This window comes from Chrysemys picta, chromosome 9 (genome assembly GCF_011386835.1).
Source record: "Chrysemys picta bellii isolate R12L10 chromosome 9, ASM1138683v2, whole genome shotgun sequence".
NCBI classification, from domain to species: domain Eukaryota; kingdom Metazoa; phylum Chordata; order Testudines; family Emydidae; genus Chrysemys; species Chrysemys picta.
The window spans coordinates 7,984,105-7,991,263 of record NC_088799.1 but is presented as its reverse complement, the minus strand read 5'-3'; positions in this window follow the sequence as shown (position 1 = coordinate 7,991,263).

Here is a 7,159-nt window from a genome sequence, read left to right as displayed (position 1 = left end):
TCTCAGCTAAGTGGACCATTAGCCAAGGCTAGAATCAGCCCATTTGATACATGCTCAGCCAATGCAGACGTTCAACCCTCCCGCACTGCACGCCAGCCTCGTGGTCACCTCCTAACACCAGGGCCAGGAGGCTACGAAACCTGGGGACTGAGACCCGGTCCCTGCCCGAGGGCTCGCGCTGCTCTCTGCCCCAAGAGAGGCAGCCGCCCCAGGGCCGGCTTCGAAATACTCCCCAGCGCTGCTCGCAAGGGCTCGCTGTACCAGTGGGAGCCTGGCAGAGACGTTTGGTTACAATGCTGGTGCCCTGCATGACAAGTGGGGGGTGGGGAGGCTCCTCTGAGGGGCGAAAGCTTTAACAAGCCAAGTGGGGGGTGGGGGTATTGGCCGGGGTGGGGAAGGCTTGTAGGAAGTGGGGTGCAGAAGGAAAGGGCTGCAGCGCCCGCAGGGCCGGCTCTAGGCACCAGGCACCCAAGCACATGCTTGGGGCAGCACCTGGTAAGGGGTGGCGGGGGGAGCACGGTGCGGCATTCCACGGGGGGGGTGCTCTGGCGGCGTGGCGCTGGGGGGGTGGGCTCCGGTTGCGTGGGGCTTGGCGAGGGGGCGGCGCGGGCGTGGCACTGGAAGGGGGTTCCGGCAGCACTCGGCGGGGGGGCGGGGGCGGTCTCTGGCAGCGCGGGGCTCGGCGCTGGGGGGCAGTGCGGGACTCGGCGCTCGGGGGGGGGGTGCGGCGCAGGCGCGGCGCTGGAGGGGGGTTCTGGCGGCGCTTGGCAGGGGGCGGGCTCCGGCAGCGGGGGGCGTCGTGGGGCTCGGCGCTCGGGGGGGGATTCCGGCGGCGCTCGGCGCGGGGGGGGGTGGGCTCCGGCGCGCGGCGCTCGGCAGGGGGGTGGCTCGGGGGGGCGGCGCTCTGGGGGGGGTTCTGGCGGCGCTCGGCGGGGGGGCGGCGCGGCGCTCGGCTGGGGGGGGGTGGCCCGGTGCTCGGTGGAGGGGTCTGGCGGGCGGCGCTTTTTTTTGCTGCTTGGGGAAGCAAAAAAGCTAGAGCCGGCCCTGAGCGCCCGGCTCCAGGTTCTTTCCACTCGGTCGTAGGCATGGCTTTTTCCAGCGTCCTGAGTTGCAGGGGAGCCAGAGAGCAGGGAGGAGGGGGAGAGTCCCCCTGAGAGAATTGGAAATGCTCATGGCGGGGTGACAGCCAGAGTGCCCCAGCCTGCCCTCTCCACTGGTAGCGCCTGGCGCTGGGCCGTGCTGGCCCACAGCCTGGGCCCACTTGAATGATGATGATTAGTGCCCAGGGCTGTAGTGTTTGAACGCTGCCTGGCAGCCAGCGCCCTCTACAGGAGCTTGGAGGCCTTGGCCCCGGGGGTGGGGGTGGGGAGTTATTTGATGAGCCGGAGCAGCCCCGGGCGCCTGCCAGCGATCCTCACTCTGCCTGGCGCAGCGACCCGCCCTGGCCTGGAGGAAGAACTTTGCTGTGCTCTGCCAGCGGGGGTAGGGGGCTGGGCACCTTGGCACTGAGTCAAAGCACCAGCTGTGATTGGCAGCGCATCAGCTGGAACCGCTCCGGTCGCTTCGCCTCCCCCTAAGCTTTAACTGAGGCAGCCTCAGTCCCCCTGTGGGATGCCCGTGGCGAGCCCCTGCACGGGCGCCGAAGGGCACAGATCCGAGGAGGTGAAGGGCTTTGCCCCGGGTGCAGAGGGGGCCCCAACCAACGCTCCTGCGCTCCCCACATTGGGCCGTGCCCTGCCGCTGTATCCCGAATTGCTGCACTGGGACCTTGCTCCCCAGCTGAAAGTCCAGGCTGTGATTGCCCCATAGCTCTGGGCCCTCCTGCGCACGTTCACGGCCACAGCAGGAAGGAACCAGCGTGTGAGGCAGCGAAAGTCACACACACGTGCCAAGGCCAGGAGACCAGAGCTGGGCAGAGGCCAAGGAGCTAGAAGGGAACGCAGGGGCAGAAGGGGGGATGTGGCATCTCAGAGCTTCGTGCCCCCAGGGGCAGCGCGCATTGTAGGTACGTCTAGAGCCGAATAGCTCGGAGCGAGGGGCAGATTTAGCCTGTCCCGGCACTGTGTGCACCTTGTAGCCGTACGGATAATCTGGAGTGCAAATTGCACGTGTCACTGGTCCCAGGGTCGCCCTTGGGGGGGCTGCTTGGTGGAGAATTAGGACAATGATGGGTGAGACCCACCGAGAGTCTTGAGGAGTTTTATTAACGCCACAGTCGCTCTCAGCGACATCCCAGAACAAGAACAGCCAGCTAAGGAGAGCGGCTGGACGTGTCGCACAGAGCCTCACGTGCCCGTGAGGCTTGGGGTTCCCCGTAAGGGGAGATGAGGGCGCAGGTTGTCGCCAGATCGCAGGCCTGTTTACGCCGTGGCCTCGGGCCCAGATTGGCAATTCCTGCCCCCTGCACTGGGGGGGCCCGACAACTGTACGTGTCTGCACAGCAAAACGGCTCTCTGTGCCCTGCCGTTACAGGGTCTGACCAAACAAAGCCTACCCGGGCCAGACAGTGGCTCACCAGAGGATACGGCTAAATTCTCGAACCGAGGTTACTTACTTGGGTGAACTTCTATCAACCCTAATGTGCAGGGCCGGTGCAAGGATGTTTCGCGCCCTAGGCGAAACTTCCACCTTGCGCCTTCCCTGAGCCCTGTGGCAACTCCGCGCCCCCTCCACCCTGAGGCGCCTCCCCCCGCGGCAGCTCCCCACCCCACCTCCACCCTGAGGCACGCCCCCCTGAAGCAGCTCCCCACCCCCCCCTCCGCCCTGAGGCACACCCCCCCGCGGCAGCTCCCCCCCCGCTCCGCCCTGAGGCACTTCCCCCGTGGCAGCTCCCCCCTCACCTGGGGAGCCGTGCGGCAGCACCCCACCCCAGCTCACCTCTGCTCCGCCTCCTCCCCAAGCACACCGCCGCTGCTCCACTTCTCCCGTCTCCCAGGCTTGCGGCGCCAATCAGCTGTTTGGCGCCGCAAGCCTGGGAGGGCGAGAAGCAGAGCGGGGTGGCGTGCTCAGGGGAGGTGAGCTGGGGCGGGGAGTTCCCCTGCTGCAGGTGGCCCTCCCCGCGCCCCCCTGCCCCAGCTCCCTCCGCCTAAATGCCGGCAACGACCGGGACAGCCGAAGATCCGGTCGCCGCGGTCGCCGCCAAAGAAAATGCCACCCTCCAAATGCTAGCGCCCTAGGCAACCTATTGCCTAGGGCGCCTAATAGGTTGCACCGGCCCTGCTAGTGTGGCCTCAGGCTGTTACCGGCACAGGGCCTTGGCTAAACACCAGACTTCAGGCTCACCGCAACACCCCCTTTAGAATGACCTTCACCTGGCTTTGAGGGGGGCTCATGGGATGATGAGGAGGTGGTGCTGTAGTGTCATTTGCACTGAGGTAGCAAGTGTCCCAACCCTGAGATACAAATGGTTGTAATGCCTGGGCGCGGGTCAGGAGTCAAAGGGCAACTGTGCGTGTGTGCGCACTTGTGTGCGCGCACGTGTAACTGGTGCACGTGTGTCTCCAGGAGGAGCAGCTCCTAAGAGTGTGGACCGTCCAGGCTGAGGGGGCCAATCCAGCAGGGAGTCAGTGTGCAGCAAGCAGCGTGGGGCACAGTGGGGCATCACCTTTGAAGGCCCAGGGATTGCTCCACACACACACTGCTCCCTCACTCTCATCACCCCCACGAGCCCCCACACAATGGTCCCCACCCTGCCCCCCATGATCCCTTCACACACATACCCTGCCCCCCCACACATCCCCCATGGCCTCTCTTCCACACACTGCCCCCCCATCGTCCCCACCCCCATAACTCCCCACACAATGGTCCCCACCCTGCCCCCCATGACCCCTTCACACACATACCCTGCCCCCCATACTTCCCCCATGGCCTCTCTCCCACACACTGCCCCCCACACCATCCCCATCCCCATGACCCCCCACACAGTGGCCCCCCACCCTGTACCCCATGACCCCACAGCCCCCCATGGCCCACACACACACACGCTGTCCCCTCACCCACACAGCCCCCCCATGCCCTCACACACACTGCCCCCCACAGTTCATACGCACCTACATTGCCTCCCCTCACTGCCCGCCCCAGGGACACCCCCGTCCACACACACACACACACAGCTCCACCCTCACCTCTACTGCTCTCTATTGCACACGTACACACACACAGAGTATCTCTCTCTCTCTCTCACACACACACACACACACACACACACACACACACACACACAGTATCTCTCTCACTCACACGCGCGCACACACACACACAGCCCTTCCAGTGTAACCCGCCACCAAATCTCTGTCTCCTCACCTGAGCAGTTCACTCCCCAGTTCGGGTCCCATGGAGGGTTGGGCAGGGCAGGGCAGGGCCGGGCAGGAGAGGGGGCGGGATCAGTGCAGGGAGGTGATGTGGCCCGGCCCTGGCCCTGGGGCTAGACGAGCAGGCGGCGGGGGGGGGGGGGGGAGCCAGTTATTTTATTTACCTTCGCAGGTGCAAGTGGCACTCTGGTGGCAAATAGCGCGTGGCAGCCAGGCCGCTCACCCCCCAAGCACTGCAGCAGCTGGGGAGGCGAGCAGCTGGGCCCTGCCTGCTGCTACCAGCAGCGTCTTCTTGTTAATGAATCATTTCCGCGCACTGTCCTTATGCTGAGCTTTACAAACAGAGCGAGGCACGCCTGGTACTCGTCAATTGGAGAGCGGCCCAGGGGCAAGAGGACTTCGGCTGGGGCCGGCTATTGCATTGCATGCTAGGGTGGTTGGCCGCCAACGGGCTGAAGGCGGGGCTGGGGGGAGTCTGACCAGCAGGGTAAGCAGATGAAAGGAAAGGTCTTTTTTGACATCATGCAGACACGGCCTGTGGAACTCTCTGCCACTAGATAGCCATGAAGACAGGAAATCGGGTAGGCCTGGACATTTACTACGGAGAATGAGAACATCCCCTGTTGCATTTGATGGGATACAACCCTGCAGCTTCAGGGCATAATACAACTAGCTAATTGACAAATTAACCTGGCAGATTTAGGAAGAAACCTCCCCCCTTGGCAGGTTGTTCCACAATGGCCCACTAAGTGAGTTCTTGCACTTTCCCCTCAGCGTCTGGCATTGGCCACTGTCAGGGACTGTTAGGGCCAGATTGTAGATAAATCTCTGATAATTTTCATATGACTTTACATTGTGCCTCTTCATATAACCTTGTGGTGGGTCTACCCACGAGTGACCTCTGTTTTCATGGGACTTTGTATCAAAGCCTCATTTAGAAACTTTGCATTGCCCTTGGTATAATATTATAGCCCCTAAGGATAGAATAAGATAGAAGAAAAATTTCTTTTTGCTAGCAGTAGAACAAGAGCTCCCCCCCCCCACTCTTAATCAATTGCCCTGTTGAACGAATGAGGTGTGGATGAGCAAGGCATGGAAGGCAGCACCTCCAGACAGCCTCAACTGTTGGAGAGGGGCTGGGAGCCAGACCCAAGGACAATAAAACGTGTCAAGTGGGCTCATTAAAGACAAGCAGACATACCCACGGCCTCGGGGGTTAGAAGCAAGCACCTTCTTTTGGAAACACCCTCTTTGCAGCATTGGGACAACACTCAAAAGAAAGCAGCACAAAGGACCAATGGACACAGACACAGAGTTTGAAGCTGGTATAGATTTGCATAAGAGGAAAGCTGCTATAAAAGTGAGGTGTCTTGCACAGGACCCCGGGTCTCGTCTTGTCAACATGGGAGCATCGATCCGGATCGGCAGAAGCCCGGCTCCACCCCCTCCCCCATCTAACTCACCTGGCCAGTGCAGTTAAGGGGAGCAACTAATTGGTAACAACAAGACGGAGTGTGTTTGTGTGTGTGTGTGTGAGTGTAAGTGTAATATATTATATGCATATGATACAGTGTTAATGAATACATGTATTACTAATAAATGTGGCGTTTTGTCTTATTCCCCCTGAAAAGATCCTGTGCAGTACTTTAAGTACAACAAGATGGGCCCCTGGAGGGATGTTCCTGGTATGGTGGTTGCCAGGGCAGCCTGGCCGCCAGCCTGCGTGACTGGGGGGCCTAACCAGCAGAACCCAGCACCTGGGCCGTGCGCTGGGACAGTGGGAAGGAGATACCCTGCAATAGGAGAGACCCCAGAGAGCTCCACACCAGTGCGCCCCCTTTAATGCTAATTAATAAATTTGCACCTGATTGCATGGGGGAGGGTAAATCCCTACAAAGTGTAGGCGATGCCAGCAAGATGCCCCCCCCCATATGGAGGTCTGTGGGGTTCACAGCGCTCCCCCAGTGACCCAGGCTGGGCTCTGATGGAGCTTTCAGTACCAGCCCTCAACGGGGCATGTGGGGCTTGCAATAGGGCCTGGCTGGGCAGCACCCTTGGCACTAGTGTATTCCCGCTGGCCTGGGGGAGACTTTCACATGGCAGGAGATGACCCCAGCAAACCATCTGGGAGGAGATGGAAATCCAGAGGTGTGCCTTGGGGTGGTACTGTGGCAAAGGAGCAGGTGCCCGTGTGTCCCGGGGCCAGTGAGAGGTAGGCCCGCTGTGCCCAGCCCAGGGAGTCTTGCCGGGAGCCCTTCACGCTCTCTCTCTCCTTTTGCTCTGTTTTGGGCACTCACGTTTTAGGAACCCAGCGCTGGCGGTGTCTGACTCCGGCCCCCTCTCAGCACGGGACGTGTGAGGCAGGTGTTGAGCGTCTAGGGGAGCGGCACCCCCGGGTCTGCCGCTGGGAACAGTGCCGCTGTTTGTCCCGGGGGAAAGCGGTGGAAGTGGCAGAGCCTGGGACTCAGGGCCAGGGCAAAATCCACCGTCATGCAACGCAGGAGCATGCCTGTCTGCCGGGGGCGGGCTGACATTTACATGAAATGGGCTCGGGCTCTGCCAGCCCTGCGTGCCGGCTTCCCAGGACAGAAGGGATCTGGGCAGCACACGCATTTCTGCCGAAAGTCCTCCCTCCCAGTCTGAAACAGACCATGCCCTGGGGCCCAGCCCGCCCCGACCGACCCCCTGGGTCTCTTCTCCCCAGATGGCCTGTCGCGTCAAAGCCGCTAGAATCTGGCTGGGAACGTGGAGATCCGAGCCCTGAAAGCCAGAGAGAGAGACTGAAATAGGCCCAGAGGCAGCGAAGACCTGGGAAGAGCCTGCAGCCTCTCTCCGCAGCGGAGTGCCCC